Below are 20,668 nucleotides of genomic sequence, written 5' to 3'. Positions count from 1 at the left end.
CAGCAATCTCCACTTCATCAACAATCCAAGAAGGAGTGAATGAAGAAGCAGAGGGGAGTCAGGAGCAAGCCAACTACATTGGGAGTTCACCAAGGAAAAACTATGATCCATACTCCAAGACCTACAACCCTGGATGGAGAAACTACCCAAACTTTGGGTGGGGAGGTGAGCAAGATCAAAACCAAGACCAGAGACGACAACTCCAACAACAATGCAGCTCACCAGCAATTCACACAGAGGACGTCTCAACACCCCCACAACAACACTTCTTCATATGCTTATCAAAACCAAAATAACACATCTGCTCCGAATCACCCATCAATTGATGACATGCTCTCTAAGATTGAAGCCCTACTTGAAGGAATATGCCAAGAGATTCAAGAAAATAAGGTGTTCAAAGAGGAAGTGCGAGCCAATATTAAGAACCAGGGAGAGACCATTAGGAAGCTGGAATTCCAGGTGGGATATTTAGCTGAGAAGATTCCCAAACCTACCGATAGCTTCCCAAGTGACACGGAGAAAAACCCCAAGGGAGAAGCAAAGAAAGTAAGATGGGAAGATTGCAAAATGGTCACTACGAGTGATCAAGAGACTGAAGACAAGCAAGGCAAACCTTGCAAACAACCTGAAGACAACTCAACAAAGGAGGAGGATAGAGATCACCAAGGACCAGAAATCTCACAACAAGAGTTGCTGAAGCTCTATGCTCCCTTCCCTCAACTGCTCAATGGTGTTGTGGGAAAGAGAATATATTCAAGGTTCCTAGACTTGTTTGCATCTCTGCATGTAAACATACCATTCATCAAGGCAATTCAACAAATGCCTGCATTCATCAAGTATATGAAGGAACTTCTTTCCAGGAAAAGCTCACTCAAAGGAGGCCAGACTATAGTGATGAACAAGGAATGTAGTGCCCTTATTCAACCTGAGTTGCCTACAAAAAGAAGAGACCCAGGGAGTTTTCACATCCCTTGTGCCATAGGTGAAACTATTTTCGATAGAGCACTATGTGATTTGGGGGCCAGCATCAACTTACTGCCTTTATCTCTGGTAAAGAGGCTGCAGATCAATGAGATAATGCCCATAGATGTAATCATCAGACTGGCTAACAAAACTCAAAAGTAAGCAATAGGAGTGGTGGAAAATGTGTTGCTAAAGGTTGGGAAGTACTTTCTCCCAACAGACTTTGTCATCCTAGACATGGAAGAGAGTCACGCTCACCCAATCATATTGGGAAGACCATTCCTAGCTACAGCCAGAGCACTTATCGATGTAGAGAAAGGGGAGCTAATATTAAGAATCCATGATGAACGACTCAGCTTCAATGTCTTCAAACTCTCACAAGAAACAGATCAAGAGGACAAGGAACTAAGCACAAATGATAATGAGACACTGAAGGAGGGAACAAGCACTGAAGCACAGCCAGTTCATTCTGAGATCCCCTTAATAGATAAACAAGGAAAACAGTAATTGCCACAGCTCAAGGAAAAGTTGGAGGAACCAAAACCTCTAGAGGCATGTGAAGCTAACATCACAACTCCTTGGAAAAAAAAGGTCACCAAGGGGAAGGCAACCTTAAAAGAAACAAAGAAGAAGGTACCAAGGAGATGGAGGAACAAGAAGATCCCTACGGAAGATTTCTCTCCAGGGGATAGAGTTGTCTCAGCTTACTTCCCAGATATTTCCCCCAATCTCCCTACTGTACCATCTCAGTTACCTAAGGTCTTCACTATCAACAGAGTTCTTTCCCTGGAACATGTGGAGATCATTGATCCAACCAATGGATACAAGTCCACAGCAAGAGGGGAGGACTTTAAGCACTACCAACCACCCTGATGAAGGAAAAACGTCAAGCTAGTGACGCTAAAGAAGCGCTTCATGGGAGGCAACCCATGTTTTATATGTTTTTAAAATAATGAATAAATCAATGTTTATGAATTTCAACCCAAACTTGACAAATATTTGGTGAAATCTTTATCATGCAGTATATAGTGAAGAACAAGTTTGGTATTCAAAGCAAACCAAGATGCATGCTAGTCTTGGGAGCTTTGAACAAAACTTTTCATCACAATACTTCAAACTAACTTTGGTGTCACCCCATGGTGCCACCAAAATGCATGAGGATACACCAGTAGTTGGCTAAGTTAAAATTCATAAATATACAAACTCTTTTTCTTCTCTTTATTATTCTAGCCGTAGAGTTTGATTTTTTTTATGATATTAATTTCCTTATTTTAAATCTTTATAGGAAAGGAAAAGGAGCATTAAAAGGGATAGATTGGACAACCAAACAAAGCAGGTTCGGACACCACAAGAGGAGGGGTTACACACTTGTTCTAAAGAGGAATACATTGGAAAATGTTGCCATGCAACATTGAAAAAATGGGACCCCTAGAAGACCGAGCAATCCCCATCATAAAGTGATGATCCTTGTCTTCTAGCTATGCATAACCCTAACCGTCCATCAAGTGACCACTTCATCAATCTACACCCTCCATTCTCTCACAACTTCTTTATATAAACGACCCTTTTCCGTACCACCCTTCATTGTCATCACACACCCTTCACTACTCTTCATTTCGGTACAATACACCTCCTATCTGATTATAAACGTTCCTCCCCTAACTCTCTTCATTGCCATAAAACCCTAAACAACCAAAAGTCTCCACAACCTTACCACCTTCACATATTAATCATCATTCATGGCATCTTCAAGTTCTAAGAGAAGGGAGGGAAAGGAACCCATGGAAGAACACCCATATGATGAGAAGAGATTTAGAAGCTTGTATCATGCATTGCAATACTGGTGGATGGTTGATAAGGAAATAATCTATGAGCTGGGGTTTCAAGTTAAGAAGACTGAATGCCCCGAAATCACAGAGAATGTAGAAAGGAGAAGATGGGAGCTCCTCACTGACCCGGTCACTAAGGTGAATGCAAATCTCATAAGAGAATTTTATGCAAATGCAGTCAGATATGATAAGAAAGATGAGTCATATACAAGCTTTGTGAGAGGAACAATGGTGGATTTTGGTCCCATGAGTGTAATGAGGGCATTGAAGCTACGGTCTATACCGTTTGAAGAAGAAAGTTATCACTCAAGATTGGACAACAACCCCAATTATGACCAGCTTTTACGAGACCTTTGTGTACCAGGAGCTGACTGGGAAAGGGGTGCAGGAAATAAACCAAAGTTCATTAAGAGAACAAACCTCACTCCTGAAGCTAAGGGATGGTTCGAGCTAGTGAGGATATCTATTCTCCCAGCTGCAAACAACTCGGAAGTGAATCTCGAGAGAGCAACAATGGTGCATTGTATACTCAAGGGAGGAGAAATCAAAGTTCATGAGATCATAGCTCAAGGCATTAGAAAGATGGCAGATAAAAGCGACTCAAGAGGAACATTAGGTTACCCCAGCACTATTTACCGAATATGCAAGAAAGCTAGGGTGGTTTTTGAAGATGAGGACCCCGTTTGGATAAAGGAAGGCATTCCAATAACAGTCCGAAGGATGAATGCTGCAGCATCCCCCTTACCTTAATGGAAGCAAAGAAAGAGGACAGCCCCTCAAATAGTGGAAGGCCAAGTCTCAGAGGGTCAAGCACAACAGACCTTGGACATGCACCAATTGCAGGAGGCCATTGATGGCTTGTCTAGACAATATTTGGAAAGCCAAGGAGCACAGAAAGTAGCTTCAACTACAGATGATGGGGCAACAAGAGGAAACACTTTCAAGATGGATGACTCATCAAGGTGAGTGGCAAAGGCAAATGATGGAACAGCAACTAAGCCAAGGACAACAATGGGGAGAAGCATTCAACAGGATGGAACAAAGACAAAACGAGCAACAAGAATCCACCCAGAGGCTAATCAACATCCAAGCACATCAAGGGGCACACATACATGAGATGCATCGAAGACAAATAGAACAGGCAGAACTATTGGACGAGCAAAGGGCATTCGCAGAAGGAGTTTACATGAGCGAAACAGGACATCATATAAACACTCAAGCCAGGCTCGGCTACTTAGTGGGACAGCTGCCAGTATTGCATCCAGGAATAGCCAAGTATGACGAAATGAAGGATAAATTAGCACGAAAGGAAAGACAAAGGGTGGAAGAGATTCATGAGTCAGTGAGGAAGGCACTTGATGATTGGAAGCAAGCAAGATTGGCACGGATGCAAGGAAATACAAGAGGAAACAAGGAGGACAAGCAAGGAAAAGAGCATGGACATCCACAACAGTAAAAGGTGGTGGAGATCTTTCTTTGTTCTATCTTTCTCTATGTCTTAAATAAGGAAGATCCTGTGTGAAATAGAACTTGCTTCCATGTTATGTTTAAACCTTTTTCAATCATGTCTTTTAAGTTTGTGGTATTGAATAGGTCTATGTGTGCTAGTCTTTATGTCACTGTATCCTTACTTAACTTACTTGTATGCTTGTTCCTTTTGAATTAAATAAAGAGAGAATGATTATTTTTAAAAGACCAGAGTAGAGTTCATAATGTGGAAGTGCATTTATGAATCTTTGGGGTAGTCATAAGTAGCTAAGTTGGTTCAACCACAAGGCTAGGAGGACAACTATCTGGCCTGAATACTTTGCTTTGGATATACCCATGAGACTAAGTAGATGACAAGATCCTAATAAGAAAAAAAAAAGGAAAAGAATAATGGAAGTGAAAAACAAAAGAAAAAGAGTAAGCAATAAGGCTAGGCACCAATGGTTTGGACCTTGAGATAAGTGTCTGTGGTGCTCCTGTGTGAGGATCTACTTGGATGAATAAGCTCTCAGGGGTGCTTTATCACTTGATAACTTGGGTTAACTAACCCGGGATTATCAGTTAAAAATCCACTATCAAGAGTAACCCTCACTACAGAGCATTTAGTAACCCAAAGAGGTGCTGGATACCAAGGTCTCAAGAAAAGAAAATAAACAAACTATATGCCTGTGGTGTGTATGTATGGGGGAGAGACTTGAGGGAGTAAGTCCTTAGGGGTGCCTCAACACCTAGCACCTTGAACCAACTGGTTCGGGAGTGTTGGCTGAAAACTTATCTTAAAGAGTTGCCCCCTTACAGAGCACTTAGCCTAAATAACACAAAATAACCCTTGAAATAACAATAAAAGGATCAATGAATAAAAGTCTCATGGGATATAGACAAAGTAAGTGTTTAGGGACATGATAAAGGTATGAAAGCCAGTAATGGAATGAACCTAAGTTGCTATGCATGAAACCACCATAAAATCAGTAACATGACTTCCACAAGAATGACTCATTCCTCTGGATATTCCATTCATCATTCTCTTGTTCCAGTACTTGCTTAGGGACAAGCAAGCTTTAAGTTTGGTGTTGTGATGCCAGGGCATCTTGGCCAGTTTCACTGACCTTTTCTTTACTATTTTTAGGTTAGTTTCATGCATTTCCTTAGGAAATAAGCTAGTTTTGGGTAGATATTCACTTACACCTTGACTCAAGCATACATTGTGCATTTTACATTATTTCATGAGGATTTTGCATAAGTTTAGTGACAAATTGTATGTTGCATTGCCCATGACTTGGACTAGAACTTTGATGCACTCTATTGCTTGATTTCAGGACCAAAGGAAGCAAGGAAAGGGAGGAAACTTGCAAGGTTAATGAGAAAAGTGATTGCCAATAACACTCTCATAGCCATCATTGCCCACGTTAAGAGTCACGTTAACTAAGTTAACGTGAACTCTAACGTGAAAAAGGGAAGTTGAGCCAACGTTAGTGACACTTAACATTGTCACTAACGTTGGCAAACACTCATAAGTGGCCACGTTAGAGCCCACGTTAACCTAGTTAACGTGGCCTCTAACGTTAAAGGGGGAAAGAGAAGCCAACGTTAGTGACATTCAACATTGTCACTAATGTTGGCCTAAGGCTGCAACAAACCACGTTAACTCCCACGTTAACTTGGTTAACGTGGGAGCTAACATAAGAAGTGAGAGTTGTCACCAACGTTAGTGACATTCAATATTGTCACTAACGTTGGAAGCAACCACACAACCCCCCAAGGAGCCACGTTAACTTAGTTAACGTGGAAGCTAACGATGAGGAATGAATGATGAGCCAACGTTAGTGACACTCAACATTGTCACTAACGTTGGGATGGCTAAGAATGGCCACGTTAGAAGCCACGTTAACCTAGTTAACGTGGACTCTAACGTGAGATCTAGGGGCACATTGGAACGTTAGTGACAATGTTGAGTGTCACTAACGTTCTCGAAGTTTGGCAAGGCCACGTTAGAAGCCACGTTAACATAGTTAACGTGGACTCTAACGTGAGATCTAGGGGCACATTGGAACGTTAGTGACAATGTTGAGTGTCACTAACGTTCTCGAAGTTTGGCAAGGCCACGTTAGAAGCCACGTTAACATAGTTAACGTGGGCTCTAACGTGAGGCAAAAGGGGTACATTGGAATGTTAGTGAAAATGTTAAGTGTCACTAACGTTCTCGAACTTATACTTTCACTAAATGTTAACACCCCTAACGCCCTGAGCTGAAGTCTCTGCCCACTTAGCACTTTCTCTCTGCAAGTAAAGCCAAGCCCAAATGAAGAAAAGAACTGCTTCAAACTCAAGATCCAAAGGCCCAAGACTTAAAGAGCAAACTAGAAGCTGAGAAGAGTAGTATATATAGGAGTAGCTTTGAATTGTAAAAGGGAGTTCTGGAGGCTGGAAAAAGGAGAACTACTCTCTGTATTTTATCTTCTCTGCATTTTCTAGTTTTATGATGTATTCTCCATCTTTGTTTTCATTTTCAAGAGCTATGAACAACTAAACCCCTTTCATTGGGTTAGGGAGCTCTGTTGTAATTTGATGGATCAATACTAATTTTCATTATTCTTCTTTTATCTTTTCTCTTGATTTTACTTGAAAGCTTTCGATCTTCATCCAATTGAGTAGTTATCTTGGAAGAGAAGCTATTCAAACTTGGTCTCTTTTGAACCTTGAAAGAGGAATGAAGAGATCAAGCTAGAAATGCTTTCTCATGCTGGACCAAATTGGGTTTGGATGGGTATGTGACTATAACCCTCTCAATACTTGATTTGGGAAATGCATGTGGTATAATCAGTGACCATACTTCATCTCTTCTCATGAGCAATTGACCAAGGAATTGGCTATTGATCAAGATTTGAGAGATTGAATTGCAATAAATTGTAATTCAATCACTTAAGATTGCCAAGGAGATCAATGAGTGCATTGATTGAGGAAGAGATGAAAATGAACTTGATCCGGAGAATTGCAACATCTCCTAAGCCCAATAAACTTCCCATCTCTGATCTTACCCATTCTCTTTAATTTCTGCCATTTACTTTTATGAGCAAATCCCCCATTTCCATTTACAATTCTGCAATTTATTTTCAGTCATTTCCTTCTAGTTCTTTAATTCTAGCATTTACTTTTCTGTTATTTACATTCCAGCCATTTTATTTTCTGCAACTCTCAACCCAAATTCTGGATTCGCTCAACTAGAATATTCTTCTAATTAAAGTTGCTTGATCAATCAATCCCTGTGGGATTCGACCTCACTCTATTGTGAGTTTTTACTTGACGACAAATTCGGTACACTTGCCGAAAGGAGATTTGTTGAGAGACAAGTTTTCCCCACATCATGTACTAACACATCTATCTAATACTCTAGATAAACTATCTAAGCAAAGGCTAAATGAATCACCATAAACGCTAAAATCATCCATAAAAACCTCCATACAGTCCTCAATAAGGTCAGAGAAAAGACTCATCATGCACCTTTGGAAAGTAGCTGGTGCATTGCATAAGCGAAAGGGCATCCTCTTATAAGCATAAGTTCCAAAAGGACATGTAAAATTAGTCTTTTCCTGATATAACCATCTAAAAAGCAATAATGGGATTTATCTGATAGGCGATCAAGCATCTGATCAACGAATGGCAAGGGGTAATGATCCTTGCGAGTGGCTTGGTTGAGACGCCTATAGTCAATGCAAACTCTCCATGAATTCTGCACTCTAGTTGTCGGAAGCTCTCCATGTTCCTTTCTTATTGTTGTGATTCCAGACTTCTTGGGCACCACTTGTACTGGACTGACCCATTTGCTATCTGAGATGAGGTAAATGATATCTGCTTCAAGTAGCCTGGTCACTTCTTTCTTGACAACTTCTAAGATGGTGGGATTCAGCCTTCTCTGAGGTTGACAGACAGGCTTTTCTCCCTCTTCTAGGAATATTCTGTGCTCACAAACTTGAGGACTGATGCCTACTATATCCGCTAGGCTCCATCCAATTACTTTCTTGTGTTTTCTCAGCACACTGAGTAGCTGTTCTTCTTGTTGGGAAGTGAGTTCCCTTGCAATGATAACTGGAAATTTCTGCTTATCCTCAAGGTAAGCATACTTGAGGTGTGGAGGGAGGGGTTTTAATTCTAATTTTTGCTCATGGTCAGGCTCCGGATTAACTGGAGCTGGTGATAATGGTGAATTGCTCTCATTGTCCTCAGAAAGTATCCCCACACTTGGACCTTGTCCTGTGTACTTCTCTTCTAATTCGTCCTGGTGAACTTCAGCCACGATTTCATCTATGATGTCACACTGGGAGATAGAATGATCATCCGGAGGGTGCTTTATAGCTCCATTTAAACTGAATTTTACTATTCTGCCATCTATTTCAAAAGAATAAGTTCCGGAAAATGCATCTAGCTTGAACTTTGAAGTCTTCAGGAATGGTCTTCCAAGTAGGATTGATGATGGCCTTCCTGAGTCATTAGGGGGCATTTCCAGGATATAGAAGTCAATGAGAAATGTGAGCCCCTTAATGCTCACTAATACATCTTCAGCAATTCCAACCAATGTAATAATGCTTTTATCTGCTAACATAAAACGAGCTGCCGACCTTTTTAAGGGAAGGAGCCTCAAAGTATCATATATAGACAAAGGCATTATACTAACACACGCTCCTAAATCACACATGCAGTCAGAAAATATCACACCTCCAATAGTACAATTAACCATACATGGACCTGGATCACTACACTTCTCAGGTATACCTCCCATTAAAGCAGATATAGAACTACCTAAAGGAATAGTTTCTAATTCATTAATTTTGTCTTTATGTATACATAAATCTTTTAGAAACTTTGCGTATTTAGGTACCTACTGAATAACATCAAAAAGGGGAACATTTACCTCAACCTTTTTGAATATTTCTACAATTTTGGGATCAAGTTCCATCTGCTTTCTGGGCTTCCTTGCAATTTGTGGAAATGGAATAGGAAGGGCATTTTCTGCAGCGTCTGCATCCTTTGGTGCTTCTTACTGTAGTTGAGCTTCTTCTTCTTCAACCACGTCCTGTATGTCCTCTTCCTCTTTAGCTGAGGCGTGTTCTGATGGGATTGGCTCCCCCTGATTCCTCTCTTGCAGTGTGGTTCCGGACCTTAGGGTGATGGCATTGATGCCACCCTTTGGATTGGGTAAGGGTTGAGAAGGAATTCTACTGGAGCTTGCATGTTGAGTGTTTGAAGTATTGGATGATCCCATCTGAGAGATGAGAGCTTGTATAGCGGATGTTAGACCGTTAAGTGAACTTTCCACGTTCTTTTGTCCTTGCGCAATGGATTGAAACACCTCGTCATTCGGAAAGGAATTAGAATAAGTGATCTGAGGAACTTGTTGTTGGTTGTGTTGTGGTCCTTGGGATTGCCTCAGCTGCGGTGCTCTGTAAGGCTGGTTCTGGTTTTGCTGCCTGTTGTTGTTATTATTCCACCTCTGATTGTCTCTGCCTCCTCTGTTATTGTTGTCCCTCCAACTCTGGTTAGAATTATCTCTCCAACCTTGGTTGGAATTGTCCTACCATCCATGGTTGTAGCTGCCACCTTGATTGTATCCTTGATTGGGGCGGTCATAGAAGTTATGAGTGGCTGCCACAGTGTTGTCTTCCTGCTGGAGCTGCGGACATTCATCAGTATAATGGCTATAATCAGCACAGATTCTGCACACTCTTTGTGGAACCAACTGTTGGCTTTGCTGTGGTGGAGGGGACTGAGCTTGTTGTTGACTTAACTGCATCTGCTTCAGTAAGTTGGTCATTTCACATATACTCTGAGTTAGAGTAGTAGTCTCTCTGCTTGAAGATACCTCTGCGACAGCTTTTGACCGGCTTTTTTTCTGCCTGTGATTCCGACTAGATTTAGCTAAGTCGCTGATCAATTGCCATGCCTCATCAGTGGTCTTGTACTTTTTCATAGACCCATTGCTAGCACTTTCCAATGCGGTCTTATCTTGAGGCCTCATGCCCTGTGTGACGTAGCCGAGCAACACTATCTTGTCAATCATATGGTGGGGACATGCTTCCAGAAGATTGTTGAAGCGCTCCCAGCATTCGTAGAGAGTCTCAGATTCGTCCTGAACAATCATGGAAATGTCTTTCCTCAATTTATCAGTAACTTCAGCTGGAAAGAATTTTTCCAAAAATTCTCTTCTAAGCGTATCCCAGTTAGAAACAGTTACTGTGGGTTGAGTGTAGTACCACTCTCTCGTCTTTCCCTCAAGAGAGAATGGGAAGGCTTTTAACAAAATAGAAGTTTCATCTGCACCATCGCGCCTAACAGTAGAACAGACTGCTTGGAAATCCCTAAGGTGCTTGATAGGCTCTTGAGCAGGTAAGCCATGAAATTTAGGCATCAAGTTAAGTAGTGCAGTCTTTATTTCAAAATCTGTAGCCACCACTGGGTGATGCGCTTGAAACAGTTGCATTGTAAAATCAGGGGCTCCAGCCTCCAGGATAGTAACTCTCCTAGGTGCTGCCATGTCACCTGCACGTAAATCAACCGAATCAGTAAAAATGGGGCTTGTTTCCTCCTTACGTGACGTTTCAGATTCACCCTCGGAGAGGACTAACCGACGCCGAGCTTGCCTTATACGTGAAATAGTTCTTTCAATATCAGGATCAAATACTGGCAAGCTTGGATCAGGAAGTGAACGCGTCATTTAATGAAAGAAACATCCAGCTCATAGTAGCAAAATAAAATAAAATGCAAAGAAATAAATTCCAATCAATAACTTAGCACTCTATTGCAACTCCCCGGCAACGGCGCCAAAAATTGACGTGGCGGAAATTGGCGAGTTAAGAAATTATTATAAGAGATACGTTGCAAGTACAGTTCTTAACCAACAAAAATCCGCTTATCAATTTAGAAGGGTTGTCACAAAATTAGAATTAAAATATTGGGAGTATGAATCCCAGGTCGTCTCCCAACGAGTTGCAGAAAGATGTGCTATTTTATTAATCAGATGTTTTCCAAAAGGGTTTGAGTTTGATAGACAGGAAATTAAATCAGAGAATTTATGTAATTTAAATAAAAACCTTGACCGGGAGTAGATTAGTCGGAAGTCCTATCCTTGTTGGAGTTCTCCCAAGATTAATTGATAATTGAAGGTTGTTCTGCTCAGTTATCCTTTACCAGATAAAGGAAAGTCAAGCAAGTTGGAAGTCAGTTTCTATTCACAAGTTCTAATCCTCTCCCTTGGGAAGGACTAGTGTCAGTGACTAGAGGGCGACCCAACGATAAACCCAATTACAATTTTACTCTTGAGAATTCCAACTCAAGGTTCTCCTTTCAACCAACTCCCAATCAAGTTATGGAACTACTCGCTCATTATGAATGTAAAATTCACGAAATAAGAAAGGGAAATAAAGAAAGATATGATAAATAATAATAATCAAAGAGACCAATTAAAAATAAAAACAGTTCTTGTATTAATAAATTCTAAAAAATAATCCAATAGTAATCCTGAACAAAATAAGGATATGAAAGAGTAAGTGACAAGTAAGGAAACCAAACTAGAATGATGAAGTCTTGGCGGAGGTAATAACTCTTCTCAATATCCCAATCCAAAAAGCAGTAAAAATCGAAATCCTAAGAACTATGAATGCGTAGAGAGAAAACCTAGAGGAGGAGTAAATTCAGATCTAAAACCTAAAATTATGCGGAATGAATGTTGTCCCTCGTCTCTGCATGTTCCCTGGCTCTAATATGTTTTTCTGGGCCAAAAACTAGGTCAAAACATGGCTCAAAATCGCCCCCAGCGAATTCTGCAGATTCTGCAGATCGCGCACGTCACGCGATCGCGTCATCCACGCGTTTGCGTCATCCAGCATTTTGCCTTGCCACGCGTCCGTGTCGTCCACGCATTCGCGTCACTTGTGCAGTTTCCAATCCATGCGTTCGCGTCAGGCACGCGAGCGCGTCACTGCAATTTCTTCTATTTTGTGCGGTCGCAAGAGCCATGCGCCCGCGTCACTTTTCGCTGGTCATCTCCTCAATTTCTTGTGTTCCTTCCATTTTTGCAAGCCTCCTCTCCAATTTCCAAGTCATTCATGTCCTATAAAGCCTGAAACACTCAACACACGCATCACGGCATCGAATGGAATAAAGGAGAATTAAAATACGTAATTAAAAGTATCTAGGAAGCAAGTTTTCAACCATGGAGTAATTTTGGGAAGAAATTATAAATACATGCTAATCATATGGATAAGTAGGTAAAGATTTTATAAAACCACATAATTAAACACAATATAAATCATAAAATAATGGTTTATCACCGGGCACTGTATCTCTGGGGTACCAATTATTTGTGACCAAAAGGCGACATCTCAAGGGGATGTATCGGATTGGCAGTTGAATTGACAAGAGTGATATCACAGCTAATAGGACAGGCATTCATCATGTGTATTTTCTATGTATTTATCTGCTTTGCCTAATTGTATCTTTTGCCTAAATGTATAACATGCTTACTTGTTTCCTGAATTACTTGCTATATATGTATATTACCTGTATTTTACTTATTTGCAATTACTTATGCTTTCTAATGGGATTGAGGAGGCTCGGTAGGTGGTGGCGATGGGATCGCATGGAGGTTAGACTGGCGAAAGCTGTGGGACAACAGTGTTTCTGTTAGTTAGAAATTTCTTAGGATTTAGGTAACCCTTTATGGATTTTATTAAAATGTCTCTAAGTTTAAATCTAAGGCTTGATGTAAAGTTCTAGGATTGCCTTTGGCGTCCCGGAACCTTATATCTTATATATTGGGTACTGTTACCATACTAAGAACCTCCAGTTCTCATACCATATGTTGTTGTTATTTTTCAGATGCAAGTCGCAACCCACCTGGTGAGTTGCGGGATGGTGACAGGGCGAATGATCTCTTTTATCTTTTGCCCTTTTGGTTATTTTGATATAGTTACACTCTTTCTTTTGTATATTGTATCTTGATGCCTTAGAGGCTTACTTTGAGAGTTAGGATGTTGTTGTTTCATTTCAAAAGCTCTGTTATGTCTATATTAACTAATCAGCCTAAACTTCGCGGGGTACGACTAGTATTCTTTTGGCTACTATTCATATATATTTCTGTATACCGTGTGATCTTGTATCTTTATCATGTTGTATCTTGTGCCTTTAAGCTTGTAGTTAGTTTGTGTGAACGCTTCTCGCTTTTATATCTCTGTTTTGAACTTTATTTCTTCATCGGACTTCTAGTATTATTATTTTCTTCTATATATACTATTGTATGAGCTTTAGAATTATTGTGGCACTTTATTATCATTTACTTTACGACATGAGTTAAGGCTTAAGGTAATAAGGTGTTGCATTCTTACTAAAAGAACTAGGTGACATGAACTTTTATCTTGGAATTGAAGCTAACCATGAATAAGATACATTGATTACTTTAAATCGATCCAAGTATATTACCGAACTATTGTAGAAAGTGGGGCTACAAAACTCGAAACCGATGAATACCATGATTACTTTTTTGAAATTGTCCTCAAGTGGTGGCACACCATATGAGGATCCAACTCTTTACAGGTCCTTAATTGGAGGTTTGCAGTATGTAACTATCACAAGGTCTGACATTACATACTCAGTTAACGGATTAAGTCAATATCAATCCAAACCTATGCAGGAACATTGGATTGCCCTCAAAAGGGTGATGTGCTACTTATCGGGTACAATTAGTTTTTCTTTATATTTTCATAAAACTAATGTTCTGCGTATCACTGCATTTACAAATTCGGATTGGGCATCGGACTTAGACAATCAAAAGTCTACATCTGGATATTGCGTATACTATGGTTCTAATTTGGTTTCATGGAAGAGCACAAAGCAGACTTCAGTGAGCCGTAGCTTTATTGAGGCCGAATTCAGGGCCCTTGCAGCTGTATTTACAGAAATTATATGGATTTAAACCTTATTATATATATATGAGATGCAGCAACCTTGTAGAGTAGCTCTTACCATTTTTTGCGACATGTCTACAGTTTTATTGGTATACAATCCTATTCTTCACAATCGAACAAAGCATTTTGAGATTGATTTATATTTTGTGAGGGATAGAGTTAACAAAGGGCTGGTGATTGTTACACATATTTTCTCTATGAAACGTGATCCGTTGGCTATAACTCGGCTCAAATAAACCTATAAATCGGAAGGCTTCAAACTAAATAAACACCTCCTACATGAGGAGTACGTAGAGTACGTGTTTTGCCCTCTAACCGACTTATCCGATAAAATCAAATAACCACGTGCCAACCCAAATCGGCACAGAAATCTCTATGGCATTAGATTAAACTTGGGGGCTTATCCTCATTATTTAACCATTATTCTTAAATTTCTTTTACCGCACCAAAATTTCAAGCATGACTATCACTTTTCAACATACAAACAAGTTGAGCTTGGGGGCTACTAATATTACTATCACAATTTCGAACTATGATTACAATCACTATTCCAAACTATATTTATCATTCCAATTCATAACATCACAAAAACTTATAAGCTCAACCTGTTTAATTGAAAACTTTCACAGGTCAAGCTTGGGGGCTATTGATGAGAGGACTTTTGCGTGGTTTAGAAATTTGTGGATAAATCCTCGTTGCAAGTATAGTTTCTAAACCTTCAAAAGTCCTTTCATACAAACGTTTTGGGTGTCACAAGTAACAAACCCCTTTTAAAATTATTAACCGAGTATTCAAACCTTGGGTCGTCTTCTCAAGGAACTGCAATGAAGTATGTTCTTATTATTGGCTACAAAGGTTGTAATCAGGGTTTAGAAGGTGAGAAGCAAGTGATTTAAATGACAAGTAAAGTAGATGGCAATTAAAATAAATAAATACTGTAAAGCAAACTTCTGGCAAGGTAAGAGAAATTGGAAGTCCAACTTAGTTATCTCTCTCAACAATAATGAAAGTTGAATCTAAATTCCACTTAGTCAACCTTTAAGGCAAAGGAAAGTCAAGGGACTAATTAGTTTGACCTTCAGTTCAATTAGCAAGATAGCGATTATTAGTTATGTTGAGCTTGATAATGTTGAGTTACTGATTTCTTAACCAAGACCAAAAGGGGAAAAAGTAAAATTGCTGGAATGAAAATGTCCTTAGATGGAAAGCAATGGTAACTTAAATTAAAGAGAACAATAATAAACTGAAATACCTCAATAATCATTAATTTAAATCATAACATGGAAAGGGTTCATAAGCCAATTGGGCAACATCTGTAGATACGAATAAAAGCATTAAAGTAAAAGTAGCATAGAAACATAAATTAAAATAAATATTAAACCTGGATCGAGAGTCACTCTTAAAAACTAAGAGAAGTCCTAAATCCTAATCCTAAGAGAGAGAGAGGAGAGAATCTCCCTCTCAAACTAAATCTAAATCATGGAAAGTGAAAATTGGCGAGCTCCTTATGAATGGATGCATTCCCCCACTTTATAGCCTCTAGTCTGTGTGTTCTGTACTTGGATCTGGGCCAAAAGGGCTTCAGAAATCGCTGGGAGCGTATTCTGTAAATTCTGATACGTGGCCTCTATCACGCGTCCGCGTGGGTCACGCGGTCGCGTCATCTGGAGTTTTCCTTGTGGCGCGGTCGCGTCGGTCACGCGTCCTCATCGAATGCGCTATGCTCAAGTCGCGCGGCCGCGTTAGTCATGCGGCCGCGTCGCTGCTTCTTCGCTCCTGGCACGCGATCGCATCGTCCATGCGATCGCGTGGATGCCAGTTTCTTCAAAACTCCGTTTCGCACTTTCCTTCCATTTTTGTACGTTTCCTTTTCCATCCTTTAAGTCATTTTGCCTTAGAAAATCTGAAACTACTCAACACACTAATCACGACATCGAATGGAAATAAAGGTAATTAAAATAATTAATTTTAAAGCTTAGAAAACATGTTTTTCACATACATCACATAATAAGGGAGGGAAAGTAAAACCATGCAATTAATATGAATAAGTAGGTGAAGGATTGAATAAATCATTCAAACTAAGCACAAAATAACTCATGAAATATGGGTTTATCAGCTATGATCTGTTGGCTATAACTCAGCTCAAATAAACCTATAAATCGAAATGTTTCAAACTAAATAAACACCTACTACATGAGAAGTACGTGGAGTACATGTTTTGCTCTCTAACCGACTTATCCGATAAAATCAAATAACCACGTGCCAATCTAAATTGGCACAGAAATCTCTCCGCAAATCTCTCTACACAAACCCCAAACGAATCACTAAAACACAGTTACCGCATGATCAGCCATAACACTTCAAAATAGTTACGGAAATACTGATAACCGTTTCAAATACAACTTTATAAATATAAGTGACTCACTAAGTCACAGGTACATTATTCATTCTGAATAACTCATATTTATCTTCTACTCTTACTAACTTGAGCGTTGGAAATCCTTTGCAGGTGCCCAACGCCGCCTCTCCTACAAGAAGAACGACGTTCCTTCATCTCACTCCCAAGGAAAGTAAGTTCAAGTACTAGCAGAACGAGCTATACCTCGGAGATATCTTTCACACAGAAACAAAACGTATTGCTGACATTTTAACTAAGCCTCTCACTCTGATGCTACTTGCAAAATTTAAGGATAAACTCATACTTGTATTACATACGTCTTGAGTTTGAGTTTTTTTGGGGGGGGGGGTTGTAAGAGAGTATATGTATTATCAAAGTTTAGACCAAATCAAAATCTCTTTTGATATCTATGAATTAGTTAGTTAGAATAAATATTGGTTTTATTCTTGGGAGTACATAGCACTCTTTATGTGTTAATTCTCCCTATAAATAGCTTTGTATATTTTTTTTTGGTGTCTAAGGATAAGAAGAAACAAAGAAAACACACTAAACACTAGGGACGTAGTCCCGTTGCAACAACACTGTTAAATCTTCCCAAGGCTCATTCCATTCCAATTGCTGTATGCAATTAGATGCTGCATATTTAGCCAAATCATCAGCAACTTGGTTGGCATCTCTTTGAATTAGATTGACTTCTGCTCTCCAATTCCAGCTTAAGACCTCTTTGATTTTAGTCACCAAATCATTATCAGAACTTTGCACTTGGTTGTTTCTATCATTAACAAGGATAAAGCATCCAAACAATCCGTCTCATAAGTGACCTATCTAAACCCAACTTCCCATACTAAAATTAGCCCTCTCCAAATTGCAAAAATCTCGTTTCAAAGAATAGTAGCATATGGTAAAGAACCAGCACAACCACGCAACCAAGAGCCATTTAAATCACGCAATACACACTCAAAACCAACAGATTCACCAAATATACTAATATCACAGTTTACTTTAACCGAAAATTGGGTAGGAGGAGACCAAGAAAGCAGCAAATAAGAAGGAGTAGACACATGATGTATAGATAAGAACTTATGAAGTTCAAATTAAGAAGCATGAATGAGAGCTATAACCTTATCTATTCTCCATAGATTAGCTGGATTAAAAAATCATTGTTACGATCCCTCCAAATCCACCAAATAGTCGCCGAGAAGAGGAAGGCATTGGAATTCATGCCACTGCGACCAGCAATCTAATTGTTGACCGTGAACTTCCAAATTCAAACTATTCCAGATAGCTTTGGCCTTGGGGCACTCACGAAGACAGTGAGAAATCATTTCAGGTTCAGCATTACACCCGAGGGCACAAATCAAAGCTGCCCAAATCTTTATGAAATCGAAAAGCAGTTGTGGAAATTGCATTATGAATACATAGCCAAATGAAAATTTTGTACTTTTCGGGAACTCGGGTCCGCCATAACCAAAGCCAATTGGTCTGCTCCTCCCAACCGAAAACACGCTTACAAAGCCACAAGTAGCCATTTCTAGAAGAATAAATATTGGAAGGAGTTGCTGACCACCTCCAACCAGCCCCTTCACCCATTTGACAATCTGGATTATACGAAAGAATACTCTGTTTAACAAGGTTAGGTAAGGGAGTGTGGCACCTCTCAAGCTTCCATGTCCATCCTCCCAAAAATCACTTATATTACTCTCAAAATAAGAAATATGAACATACGGCACTTCCTTGGCCAAGGGACCTTCCATCCTCCATTTTCCAAACCAAAAGGATTGGTTAAGAGGACCAATATTCCATGTGAAACCATCTTTTAAAAGATTAAAGGCCTTGCAAATACTCCTCCATACATGAGATGCATTTCTGGGAGGTATGAAGAGACTAGTATCAAACTTTTTGAGATATTTATAAAAAATCAGTTGGACCCAAAGCTTCTTCGGACAGTTAAAGAGCTGCCAAATTAGCTTCCCTATCAGAGCAACATTAGCGCAAGCCAGATCTCTAATGCCAAGCCCACCAAATTTCTTTGGGGTGACAACTGTATTCCAATTAGTCAGACGTAAACCCCTTTCATCAACCTTTCCTTTCCACAGAAAAAGCTGCATCATAGAAGTAATCTTATCATATACGGAGGAAGGGAACAAAGATACCTGCATTCAATAAGTTGGAATGGAAGCTGCTACTGAATTAATGAGACAAAGCCTGCCGGCTCTATTGAGAAGTCTGCCCTTCCAGTTAGCAAGCCTACCTTTGATCTTATCCACAATACCATTAAAAGAGGCTCTAGTAACTCTAGCATGGTGAAGATTAACTCCAAGATATTTACCCAAGTCTTGGATAAAGCGGATAGAAGAGACACCAGTGAAAAGCTCATTCCTTCTATTATTGACATTCTTAGAGCACATGGCCTTTGATTTGTCCAAATTAATCTTCATCCCCAATGTTCTACAGAAGCTTTGGAGGGCATGCATAACACATTCTACCTGAGATTTTCGCGCTTTATAAAAAAGAAGAAGATCATATACAAACATGAGATGAGAAATTCTAGGACCACCCCTAGTCACTACCACTGGATCCCAAAGGCCCGAATCAACCTGATTAGCAATGTACCCAGCTAGCGCGCTCCATACATAAAACGAAAAGGTAGGAAGACATGGGGTCTCCCTGCCGAAGGCCTCTTCTAGAAGCAAAACTGTCTAATCTATTTCCATTCCATAATAAAGTCAACGAGGAAGCTCGAACACAAGTCATAATTAATCTGATAGTAGCTGAAGGAAAACCAAACTTGCCCAAAGTATGCTCTAGGAACCGCCAATTAATCCTGTCATAAGCTTTTTCCAAGTCTATTTTAAAAGTAAGAGTTCCTTTACGGGACTTGGTCTATTTCATGAAGTGTAGAATCTCTTGAGCAATGATTATATTGTCGGGAGCGCCCCTCCCTGGGATAAACCCACCTTGAAGAGGAACGATAATCTCTGTCAAGAAAGGTCAAAGGCGATTAACAAGAACCTTTGTGATGACCTTATAGACTACATTACACAGACTAATAGGGCGAAAATCCTTGAAATAAGATGGAACATCTACCTTCGGGATAAGCACAATAAGAGTCTCCATGATTCTTGTATCAATAAGATTACCCCTGAAAGCACTTTCCACAAGCTGCCAAATATCCACTCCTACAATTTCACAATACTTCTTAAAGAAATAAGTCTGAAAGCCATCCAGACCTGGAGCCTTAAAAGAGTTCATGCTAAACACTGCTACTTTAACCTCAGCAAGAGTCACTGGAGCAGTAAGTGTCTCTCAAGCTTCAGCACTAAGCCAAGGCAAAGTAACGTCTCCCAAGCAATCCACTTCTACCTCCTCCGTAGAACAAAAGAGATTCTTAAAGAAAGAAGTGGCCTCTTGTTGAAGAATTTCTGAATCTGTAGACCAGAAACCATCAGAAATAAATAGCCCGTTAATCTTATTAAATCTCCTGCGAACCAACGTTTGAAGGTGGAAGAACTTGGTGTTTCTGTCACCAAACCACACCCATTGTTCTCTTGACTTTTGAAACCAAAACAACCCCTCCTGAAGCAAGATGCGGTTATAATCTTCATTAAGTTCCTTTTCTTTAATCCTTAATGAAAGATCATCAGTCACCTCCAACCTCTTTTGAATGGCGCTGATCCAATTCTCTAAATTCCTCTTCTAAGCAAAAATATTACTAAAGACCTTAGCATTAAAGTCCAAGGACCCTTGCTTAACAGCATTTAAATTTGTAGGGATACTATGATTATTACTACTCCATGCATTTTGTACAACTTGCTTGAAGGAAGGGTGAGTACTCCAGGCAGCTTGGAAACAGAATGGCCTATCTCCCTTTGGCTGAGAAATAAAATAGGACAATGATCAGAGTGAAGACGACATAAGATTTCGGCATAAGCCTCAGGAAATAAAGAAAGGCAAGAGTTATTGATAAGCACTCTATCCAGCTTCTTTGCGATATCTATATTATTCTGAACTCTTCTATACCATGTAAAATTTCTGCC

This window comes from Arachis hypogaea, chromosome 15 (assembly GCF_003086295.3).
Source record: "Arachis hypogaea cultivar Tifrunner chromosome 15, arahy.Tifrunner.gnm2.J5K5, whole genome shotgun sequence".
NCBI lineage: Eukaryota > Viridiplantae > Streptophyta > Magnoliopsida > Fabales > Fabaceae > Arachis > Arachis hypogaea.
This window is presented reverse-complemented; position numbering follows the sequence as displayed.